The sequence below is a fragment of the Eurosta solidaginis genome, chromosome X (assembly GCF_040869045.1).
Source record: "Eurosta solidaginis isolate ZX-2024a chromosome X, ASM4086904v1, whole genome shotgun sequence".
Lineage (NCBI taxonomy): Eukaryota > Metazoa > Arthropoda > Insecta > Diptera > Tephritidae > Eurosta > Eurosta solidaginis.
Window position 1 is genome coordinate 213,610,430 of NC_090324.1, and position 12,960 is coordinate 213,623,389.

Sequence of the window (12,960 nt, forward strand, 5' to 3'; positions counted from 1 at the left end):
ATAGAACTTAGGCCCACCCCTTTTAAAATACTCATTAACACTTTCATTTGATACCCATATCGTACAAACAAATTCTAGAGCCAGCCCTGGTCCACCGTTATGGCGATATCCCTAAATGGCGTCCATCTATAGAACTAAGGCCCACGCCCTTTTAAAATACTAACTAACACCTTTCATTTGATACCCATATCGTACAAACAAATTATAGAGTCACCCCTGGTCCACCTTTATGGCGATATCTCGAAAGGCGCCCACCTATAGAACTAAGGCCCACGCCCTTTTAAAATACTCACTAACACCTTTCGTTTGATACCCATATTGTACAAACAAATTCTAGTCACCCCTGGTCCACCTTTATGGCAATATTTCGAAAAGGCGTCCACCTATAGAACTAAGGCCCACTCCCTTTTAAAATACTTATTAACACCTTTCATTTAATACCCATATCGAACAAACAAATTCTAGAGTCACCCTTGGTCCACCTTTATGGCAATATCTCAAAAAGGCGTCCACCTATAGAACTAAGACCCACTCCCTTTTAAAATACTCAGTAACACCTTTCATTTGATACCCATATCGTACACACAAATTCTAGAGTCACCCCTGCTCCACCTTTATGGCGATGTCTCGAAAAGGCGTCTACCCATAGAACTAAGGCCCACTCCTTTTTAAAATACTCATTATCACCTTTCGTTTGATACCCATATTGTACAAACAAATTCTAGTCACCCCTGGTCCACCTTTATGGCGATATCTCGAAAAGGCGTCCACCTATAGAACTAAGGCCCATTCCCTTTTAAAATACTCATTAACACCTTTCATTTTATACCCATATCGTACAAAAAAATTCTAGAGTCACCCCTGGCGAGTTTATAGCGATATCTCGAAAATGCGTCCACCTATAGAACTAAGACCCACTCCCTTTTAAAATACTCATTATCACTTTACATTTGAGACCCATATCGTACAAACAAATTCTAGGGTCACCCCTGGTCCACCTTTATGGCGATATCTCGAAAAGGCGTACACCTATAGAACTAAGGCCCACGACATTTTAAAATACTCATTAACACTTTTCGTTTGATACCCATATCGTACAAACAAATTCTAGAGTCACCACTGGGCCACCTTTATGGCGAAATCTCGAAAAGGCGTCCACCCATAGAACTAAGGCCCACTCCCTTTTAAAATACTCATTAACACCTTTCGTTTGATACCCATATTGTACAAACGCATTCAAGAGTCACACCTGGTGCACGTTTATGGCGATATCTCGAAAATGTGTCTACCCATAGAACTAACGCCCACTCCCTTTTACAATACTCATTAACACCTTTCATTTGATACCCATATCGTACAAACAAATTCTGGAGTCACCCCGGTCCACCTTTATGGCGAAATCTCGAAAAGGCGTCCACCCATAGAACTAAGGCCCACTCCCTTTTAAAATACTCATTAACACCTTTCGTTTGATACCCATATTTACAAACGCACTCTAGAGTCACCCCTGGTGCACGTTTATGGCGATATCTCGAAAAGGCGTCTAACCATAGAACTAAAGCCCACGCCCTTTTAAAATACTCATTAACACCTTTCATTTGATACCCATATCGTACAAACAAATTCTAGAGTCACCCCTGGTCCACCTTAATGGCGATATCTCGAAAAGGCGTCCACCTATAGAACTTAAGCCCACCCCTTTTAAAATAGTCATTAACACTTTCATTTGATACCCATATCGTACAAACAAATTCTAGAGTCAGCACTGGTCCACCGTTATGGCGATATCCCTAAATGGCGTCCATCTATAGAACTATGGCCTACTCTCTCTTAAAATACTCTTTAGTACCTTCCATTTGATACACGTGTTATACAAACACATTCCAGGGTTACCCTAGGTTCATATTACTACGAGGTTATTTTCCCTTATTTTGTCTCCATAGCTCTCAACTGAGTATGTAATGTTCGGTTAGCCTTCCTTACTTGTTAAATTATAGTGAAGTGTGAAAAATAAAAATCTATATATTTTAAACTGACTCGGAGTGGGACTGGGACTGGAATAAAATCCATACCACTCTCTGGGGCAGGCAATAAGGGATGCAGAAGAATGAGAAGGAATTGAGAGAAGAGAAAAGAGAGAAGGAGATTGAGAATTAGATAGAATGAGACGAAGATGGGATGGATGAAGCGAAAAAGACGGAGGAAGGAGTGAATAAAAGGATTAGGAAAAAGTGAAGAGGGGCGAGGGCAGAGTCAGACGGAAAAAGTTTATTAAAATGTATGCAGATAAACCAAATTTAGGGCAGGACAACGTCTGCCGGGTCTTCTAGTATATATATATATGTGGGATCTGATACCTTGAAATACAACCTTAGCCTGACGAACAATTTAACGAAGAAAGACGAGAACAACGACAACGACTGAAAACAGACGAGTTCAGTTAAACTTAGAAACCCGAAGCGCACATAAGAAATAAAAATCGCACACAAAAGAAAATTATCTAATTATACTAAAAATTTAATCTAATACTAAGGAAAACTCAAAATAACTAAACAAGAAGAAACTAGTTAAATGTAAACAAATTGTAATTAAACATTTAAATAAAACAAAACGCTTGTTTCATTCCACAAATGGTGTCAGGCGTGGATCGAAAATTCCAGCCAACTATGTGCGGTCGGTAAAATATAACTAGACGAAAATGCTAAAAGTCGCTCAATAAAGTGTATTTATTTAGTTGAACAATAAAAATGGTCTAGTTATCTCGCTCGTTCTTGTGTGTGCAAAAAAATATTACAGCCATTGAGTGCGCAGAAATAAATTGCGCTAGTCAATTATGCGAAAATTTAAATAAATTCACATTGCATAAATACAATAATCGCCATTTAAAGTGGCTAGTGTACATAGTAAATGTGCACAAGAAAAGAAGAGAAAAAAGAAACAAACTTCGACTTATACGTGTTTTGTATAAATTTGGGCCTGTACCAAAATTTTACTCGGTAGAAAATTGTGGCGTTATTTTAAAATAGCCGTTAGCGAACCTGTTCAAAAGCCAAACAACACAATAGAGGCCCACGTGCAATAACTCTAGAAAGTTCTTCCGATGTTACGTTATATAGCAATAACTCCACTGTGTATTTAGGAAGCGAAGTAGTAGTTAGAAAGAAACGGCTACTACAAATTGTGAATGCTTTGTTGTTAAAAACGAAAGCAAATATCATGCTGGTGTTTGATAGTGCTGCAGTGTCTGCGTATAGCTCGTACAGCTCATAATTAAATCTTATTCAGGACTCGCCATCGCCAACGCGTAGAGGTCCATAAATCTTCCGAAGAATTGTTCTCTCGAATACTCCCAAAGCCGCTTCATCTGCTGTTGTCATGGTCCATGCTTCAGCCCCATATAGCAGGACGGGTACGATAAGTGACTTGTATAGTATGATTTTCGTTCGCCGAGAGAGGACTTTACTTCTCAATTGCCTACCTAGTCCAAAGTAACATTTATTGACAAGATTGATTCTTCGCTGGATTTCAGTGCTGATGTTATTGCTAGTTTTAATGCTGGTTCCCAAATAAACGAAGTCTTTTACTCTTTCGAAATTATGGCTGCCAACAATAGCGTGGTTGCCAAGGCGCATATGCGCTGACTCTTTGCTCGATGACAGCAGGTACTTCGTTTTGTCCTCATTCACCATCAAACCCATCTTTACCGCTTCTTTTTCCAGTTTGGAGTAAGCAGAACTAACAGCGCGGGTCTTTAGGCCGGTGATATCAATGTCATCAGCATATGCCAGTAATTGCACGCTTTTATAGTATATTGTTCCAGTGCGGTTAAGTTCTGCAGCTAGTATAATTTTCTCCAGCATCAAATTAAAGAAATCGCATGATAGGGAGTCACCCTGTCTGAAACCTCGTTTAGTTTCGAACGGCTCGGGGAGGTCCTTCCCAATTCTGACTGAGCTGATAGTGTTGCTCAACGTAATTTTGCACAGCCGTATAAGTTTTGCGGGAAAACCAAATTCAGACATAGCGGCATATAGGCAGATCCTGCTGTCGAAGGCGGCTTTAAAGTCGAATAAGAGGTGATGTGTGTCGATTCTCTTTTCACGGGTTTTTTCCAAGTGGCGCATTGTGAGAATCTGGTCGATGGTAGATTTACCAGGTCTGAAGCCGCACTGATAAGGTCCAATCAGCCGGTTCACGGTGGGCTTCACTCTTTCGCACAATACATTTGAAAGGACCTTATATGCGATATTAAGAAGGCTGATTCCACGATAGTTGCTGCATTTTGCAATATCCCCCTTCTTGTGGACTGGGCAAAGAACACTTAGATTCCAACCGTCGGGCATGCTTTCGTCCGCCCAAATTTTGCTAAGAAGCTGCTGCATGCGCCTTACCAACTCCTCGCCGCCGAACTTGAATAGCTCCGCAGGCAATCCATCAGCGCCCACGCCCTTGTTGTTTTTCAATCTGGTTATTGCTATTCTAACTTCGTCATAATCGGGGGGACATATAGTCCATCATCATCGATTGCGGGATCGGGTTCTTCATCTTTGCACGGTGAATTGCTGCCTCCATTTAGGAGAGCAGAGAAGTATTCCCTCCATAATCTAAGCACTCTCTGGACATCAGTTACAAGGTCGCCGTTTTCATTCCTACAGGAATTTGCCCCGGTCTTAAAACCTTCCGTCTGTCACCGTATTTTTTGGTATAAGTAAATTTAATTATCGAACTTTGCTCATATTGCTTTATACAATGGTTTTTGTAATTGATATTAGAGGAAATACATATGATCATATTGATATAATAGTAACAGCGGAAGTGTTAAAAACAACTACTGTAAAATCCGAACAAATGTTACTAAGCTTTCAAAAGCGCGCTTAAAAATCATATCCACACTATTAGGAATAAACTACATACAGAGTTTATGTGCCTACATGGTGATCAAAAGGAATATAAACAAAAAGGCAACTCTTGGAGACCAATTGTACAGCGAACAACGGGACATTCATATGGCTTAGCAGCTAAAGGCTAGCGCTGATATGAATGTTGGAGATTCTAGTTCAACTTTCAGCTCCCGAAAAGCTATCTGATGAAGAAGTGGAATTCAGAAACATGTCCTAGTAACCATCGCCGTTTGTAAACTTACAATTTTTCTGTAATATCAATTACAAAAACCATTGTATAAAGCAATATGAGCAAAGCTCGCTAATTAAATACATATGATCATATTGATATAATAGTAACAGCGGAAGTATTAAAAACCAATACTGTAAAAAACCGAACAAATGTTACTAAGCTTTCAAAAGCGCGCCTAAAAATCATATCCACACCGTTAGGAATAAACTACATACAGAGTGTATGTGCCTACATTGTGATAAAAAGGAATATAAACAAAAAGGCAACTCTTAGAGACCAATTGTACAGCGAACAACGGGACATTCATATGGCTTAGCAGCTAAAGGCTTGCACTGATATGAATGTTGGAGATTCGAGTTCAGCGCTCAGCTCCCGAAAAGCTAGCTGATGAAGAAGTGGAATTCAGCAACATGTCCTAGTAACCATCGCCGTTTGGAAACTTACAATTTTTCTCTAATATCAATTACAAAAACCATTGTATAAAGCAATATGAGCAAAGCTCGCTAATTAAATACATATGGAAATAATTATATTGAAATAAAAACTTAATTTTGTAAATCAGAAGTTGGAATGTAAGAATTTGACACATGTAAAAGAAAGATCTTATTGGAATATTCATAGTAAGAGATAAGAAGAATTTTACTACAGTTTAATTAATTAAAATTTTACCTTAAATCGGAAAATATAATTTGTAACATCCCTGTAAGAATATAAGCTTTACGAGATACCTAGTATAAAATGAAGGAGTTGAACTTATTTATGAATTAAATATTTTAAAAATTTAATTAAAGTATTTTAGAGGTTTCGAACTCCAAATTTTAAACATATATTTAAGATGTATAGGGATGAAATCTTTGCACCAACCGTGAACGAGTTGAAAGAAAAACTCACGGGACTTAGTCTGTCTACAAACGGACGAAAAACTACGTTGCAAGATATGTTATGTGAACACTTCGGACTGTCCGTAGATGAAGGTAATGGTTCTGACGCAGAAAGTGTTTCTTTTGAGAGTAGTGTTTTACCGGCGGCGGGAGTGGTTCACCCTGTCTTTACTTTGCGTGATATTGAAGGTTCTCTTCCAACATTTAGTGGATCCGGGCAGCCCACAGTTGAAGAGTGGCTGGACGATTTGAGACCAATGCAACAGCAGTGCAGTGGGGGGACCTACAAAAGTTTATTTATAGTAAACAACTTTTGAAGGGTGCTGCAAAACTATTTTTCCGCAGCCAACGGGGTATATCTTCCTGGTGTTTGCTTAAGCAATGCTTACAAAAAGAATTCGGTGTTGTCATATCATCCACTGATGTGCAATAAATTTGGACGACAAAAGTATTATCGAATATTTTGTCGGCGGAGTTCCAGACTCGCGTTCGAACAAAGCTAATCAGTATCAAGCTAGCACCATAGACGAGTAGAAGCGACAGATTCTTGTTTATGACAAGGTACGTTCCGGGCATCAACCTAGTGTTGGACCTAATCAAAGCAAGTGTGAAGATAAATCTCCTATTAATACGAAGGTTTTTGAGGAGAAACGCTGTTATAAGTGTGGGCAACTAGGGTATTTAGCTAACAAGTGTTTCGAGCCAAGACAAAATAATTGTTTCGGTGTAATCAGTCTGGACATCGTATTGCTGATTGTCCTCAGAAGAAAACACAGATGAAGCAGGAAGTTGCTAAAGTGAATACGCTAGAAGAAATATGTGTTGCGTCTAGTGGCGGCGTTATCTTCAAGGATTTTACCATTAATAACTTTAAATTTTCTGCTTTGATTGACACTGGATGTGACTTATGTCTCATTAGGTATGATTTTTTGATGATGTTGGGAGAAATTCAGCTGTCTAACGATATGCACAAACTGAGGGGTATAGGTAATAGTATGCTTACCACGGTTGGAAGTTTTACTATTAAAGTTATAATAGATGGAATTGCTTTGGATATCACTTTCCATGTCCTACGCGAACGCGATATTAATTATGAAGCAATTATAGGTAATAATGTGCTAAAACAAGTTAACCTAGTGGTAACGGAGGACTTAGTGGAATTTAAAGAAAATAACAAAGACAAGTCTCCCTCGGCTTCTTCAAGACAAAAACAAGATGAAGGCATAGAGGTCATCAAAGAGTTTAGGGATCTTTGCTTGTCTGCGTAGTCGGCCGACGAGGAAAATATAAAAATAGATTTGTCACATCTCAACATAAATCAGATTGGGAAAATAGAGAATATTATTGAAAATTATTCGCCAAAAAACAATGGGACTCTCCAGTTGCAATGAAGATATGTTTGACCGACGAAACCCCAGTATTCCAAAGACCAAGGCGTATGTCTTATTCAGATAGGTATGTTGTGGACAAACAAGTTGCGGAATGGCTGAAGGAAAGGATTATCCAGCCTAGTTCTTCGGAATACGCATCACCAATTGTATTGGTGGCTAAAAAGGATGGTAGCAAAATATTATGCTACGATTATCGCCGGCTTAACGAACAGGTCATGAGGGACAACTTCCCAATGCCTCTGATAGACGATGTCATAGAGCGCCTCCAGGGAGCGCAAATATTTACCACCCTAGACTTGAGAAATGGGTTCTTCCATGTACCAATGGAGGAAGGTTCAAGAAAATATAAATATATGATTTGTTACCCATCAAGGACAGTACGAATTTGCATATGTTCCTTTTGGGATATCCAATTCCCCAGGAGTTTTCGCACGGTACATATATGCCGTATTTAGGGATTTAGTAAGAGATGGCGTGGTAGTTATATATATGGACAATCTAATTATTCCATCTATGAATGTAGATTAGGGTATAGCAAAACTAAAAGGAGTGTTAGGGAAAGCAGCTGAATATAATATGCGCATCAAATGAGAATAATGTCAATTCCTACAAACCAGGGTCGATTTTTTAAGTTATATAGTAGATAATGGTACCATAAGACCATCTGAGGCAAAAACCAAGAACTCTCCGCAACCTTGTGATAGAAAATCTGTTCAAAGGCTTCTAGGCCTTACCTCATATTTTCAACGATTCATTGAGAGTTACACAGTGATTTCCAAACCACTGTGGGACTTGTTGCGGTAGGGTACAAAGCTCACGTTCGGTGAAGAACAGCAGGCAGCATTTCAGCAGTTAATATCAGTATTAGTTAGCGCCCCAGTTCTGCGGCTGTATAACCCCAAGGCACTAACCGAGGTACATACAGATGCTTCAAAGCCCGGTTGCGGAGCTGTTCTTCTACAAAAAGATAGCGAAGACCAACTATTTCATCCAATCCAATACATGAGCCGAAAGACGAAACCTGCTGAGGAGAGTTACCATTCTTACGAATTGGAGCTGCTAGCGATCGTGCAGGCCTTGAAAAAATTGAGGGTTTACCTAATGGGCATACATTTTAAGATTGTTACCGACTGCAACGCATTCGCTATGACCATGAAAAAGAAAGATGTTCCATTAAGAGTGTCTCGCTAGGCGATGCTATTGCTGGACTTCGACTACGAAATCGAACACCGGAGCGGAACAAAAATGCGACACGTGGATGCTTTGAGCCGAGTTGCGTGTTTGATGTTAGAAGACTCGTTGATTTTTAGGCTAAAACAAGCTCAAGAAGAAGATGATTGGGTTCGAGCAGTTCGCAAGTTATTGGAAACGGGTACTTACTAAGACTTCTATATCAATTATGATTTGGTGTACAAGGACCCCGCAAAAGAGCTGATAGTTGTATACTCCTTAATTGAGAAACATTTTTCTTAATTTAATTGAGAGACATTTTTCTCATTTGATGCGCATATTATATTCAGCTGCTTTCCCTAACACTCCTTTTAGTTTTGCTATACCCTGATCTACATTCATAGATGGAATAATTAGATTGTCCATATATATAACTACCACGCCATCTCTTACTAAATCCCTAAATACGGCATATATGTACCGTGCGAAAACTGCTGGGGAATTGGATATCCCAAAAGGAACATATACAAATTCGTACTGTCCTTGATGGGTAACAAATCATATATTTATATTTTCTTGAACCTTCCTCCATTGGTACATGGAAGAACCCATTTCTCAAGTCTAGGGTGGTAAATATTTGCGCTCCCTGGAGGCGCTCTATGACATCGTCTATCAGAGGCATTGGGAAGTTGTCCCTCATGACCTGTTCGTTAAGCCGGCGATAATCGCAGCATAATATTTTGCTACCATCCTTTTTAGCCACCAATACAATTGGTGATGCGTATTCCGAAGAACTAGGCTGGATAATCCCTTCCTTCAGCCATTCCGCAACTTGTTTGTCCACAACATACCTACCTGAATAAGACATACGCCTTGGTCTTTGGAATACTGGGGTTTCGTCGGTCAAACATATCTTCATTGCAACTGGAGAGGCCCATTGTTTTTTGGCGAATAATTTTCAATAATATTCTATATTTTCCCAATCTGATTTATATTGAGATGTGACAAATCTATTTTTACATTTTCCTCTACGGCCGACTACGCAGACAAGCAAAGATCCCTAAACTCTTTGATGACCTCTATGCCTTCATCTTGTTTTTGTCTTGAAGAAGCCGAGGGAGACTTGTCTTTGTTATTTTCTTTAAATTCCACTAAGTCCTCCGTTACCACTAGGTTAACTTGTTTTAGCACATTATTACCTATAATTGCTTCATAATTAATATCGCATTCGCGTAGGACATGGAAAGTGATATCCAAAGCAATTCCGTCTATTATAACTTTAATAGTAAAACTTCCAACCGTGGTAAGCATAATATTACCTATACCCCTCAGTTTGTGCACATCGTTAGACAGCTGAATTTCTCCCAACATCATCAAAACATCATACCTAATGAGACATAAGTCACATCCAGTGTCAATCAAAGCAGAAAATTTAAAGTTATTAATGGTAAAATCCTTGAAGATAACGCAGCCACTAGACGCAACACATATTTGTTCTAGCGTATTCACTTTAGCAACTTCCTGTTTCATCTGTGTTTTCTTCTGACGACAATCAGCAATACGATGTCCAGACTGATTACACCGAAACAATTATTTTGTCTTGGCGCGAAACACTTGTTAGCTAAATACCCTAGTTGCCCACACTTATAACAGCGTTTCTCCTCAAAAACCTTCGTATTAATAGGAGATTTATCTTCACACTTGCTTTGATTAGGTCCAACACTAGGTTGATGCCCGGAACGTACCTTGTCATAAACAAGAATATGTCGCTTCTACTCGTCTATGGTGCTAGCTTGATACAGATTAGCTTTGTTCGAACGCGAGTCTGGAACTCCGCCGACAAAATATTCGATAATACTTTTGTCGTCCAAATTTATTGCACATCAACGGATGATATAACAACACCGAATTCTTTTTGTAAGCATTGCTTAAGCAAACACCAGGAAGATATACCCCGTTGGCTGCGGAAAAATAGTTTTGCAGCACCCTTCAAAAGTTGTTTACTATAAATAAACTTTTGTAGGTCCCCCCACTGCACTGCTGTTGCATTGGTCTCAAATCGTCCAGCCACTCTTCAACTGTGGGCTGCCCGGATCCACTAAATGTTGGAAGAGAACCTTCAATATCACGCAAAGTAAAGACAGGGTGAACCACTCCCGCCGCCGGTAAAACACTACTCTCAAAAGAACACTTTCTGCGTCAGAACCATTACCTTCATCTACGGACAGTCCGAAGTGTTCACATAACATATCTTGCAACGTAGTTTTTCGTCCGTTTGTAGACAGACTAAGTCCCGTGAGTTTTTCTTTCAACTCGTTCACGGTTGGTGCAAAGATTTCATTCCTATACATCTTAAATATATGTTTAAAATTTGGAGTTCAAAACCTCTAAAATACTTTAATTAAATTTTTAAAATATTTAATTCATAAATAAGTTCAACTCCTTCATTTTATACTAGGTATCTCGTAAAGCTTATATTCTTACAGGGATGTTACAAATTATATTTTCCGATTTAAGGTAAAATTTTAATTAATTAAACTGTAGTAAAATTCTTCTTATGTCTTACTATGAATATTCCAAAAAGATCTTTCTTTTACATGTGTCAAATTCTTACATTCCAACTTCTGATTTACAAAATTAAGTTTTTATTTCAATATAATTATTTCCATATGTATTTAATTAGCGAGCTTTGCTCATATTGCTTTATACAATGGTTTTTGTAATTGATATTAGAGAAAAATTGTAAGTTTCCAAACGGCGATGGTTACTAGGACATGTTGCTGAATTCCACTTCTTCATCAGCTAGCTTTTCGGGAGCTGAGCGCTGAACTCGAATCCCCAACATTTATATCAGTGCAAGCCTTTAGCTGCTAAGCCATATGAATGTCCCGTTGTTCGCTGTACAATTGGTCTCTAAGAGTTGCCTTTTTGTTTATATTCCTTTTTATCACAATGTAGGCACATACACTCTGTATGTAGTTTATTCCTAATGGTGTGGATATGATTTTTAGGCACGCTTTTGAAAGCTTAGTAACATTTGTTCGGTTTTTTACAGAATTGGTTTTTAATACTTCCGCTGTTAATATTATATCAATATGATCATATGTATTTAATTAGCGAGCTTTGCTCATATTGCTTTATACAATGGTTTTTGTAATTGATATTACAGAAAAATTGTAAGTTTACAAACGGCGATGGTTACTAGGACATGTTTCTGAATTCCACTTCTTCATCAGATAGCTTTTCGGGAGCTGAGAGTTGAACTAGAATCTCCAACATTCATATCAGTGCAAGCCTTTAGCTGCTAAGCCATATGAATGTCCCGTTGTTCGCTGTACAATTGGTCTCCAAGAGTTGCCTTTTTGTTTATATTCCTTTTGATCACCATGTAGGCACATAAACTCTGTATGTAGTTTATTCCTAATAGTGTGGATATGATTTTTAAGCGCGCTTTTGAAAGCTTAGTAACATTTGTTCGGATTTTTACAGTATTTGTTTTTAATACTTCCGCTGTTACTATTATATCAATATGATCATATGTATTTCCTCTAATATCAATTACAAAAACCATTGTATAAAGCAATATGAGCAAAGCTCGATAATTAAATTTACTTATACCAAAAAATACGGTGACAGACGGAAGGTTTTAAGACCGGGGCAAACTCCTGTAGGAATGAAAATGGCGACCTTGTAACTGATGTCCAGAGAGTGCTTAGATTATGGAGGGAATACTTCTCTGCTCTCCTAAATGGAGGCAGCAATTCACCGTGCAGAGATGAAGAACCCGATCCCGCAATCGATGATGATGGAATATATGTCCCCCGATTATGACGAAGTTAGAATAGCCATAACCAGATTGAAAAACAACAAGGGGGTGGGCGCTGATGGATTGCCTGCGGAGCTATTCAAGTTCGGCGGCGAGGAGTTGGTAAGGCGCATGCAGCAGCTTCTTAGCAAAATTTGGGCGGACGAAAGCATGCCCGACGGTTGGAATCTAAGTGTTCTTTGCCCAGTCCACAAGAAGGGGGATATTGCAAAATGCAGCAACTATCGTGGAATCAGCCTTCTTAATATCGCATATAAGGTCCTTTCAAGTGTATTGTGCGAAAGATTGAAGCCCACCGTGAACCGGCTGATTGGACCTTATCAGTGCGGCTTCAGACCTGGTAAATCTACCATCGACCAGATTTTCACTGTGCGCCACTTGGAAAAAACCCGTGAAAAGAGAATCGACACACATCACCTCTTATTCGACTTTAAAGCCGCCTTCGACAGCACGAAAAGGATCTGCCTATATGCCGCTATGTCTGAATTTGGTTTTCCCGCAAAACTTATACGGCTGTGCAAAATTACGTTGAGAAACACCATCAGCTCAGTCAGAATTG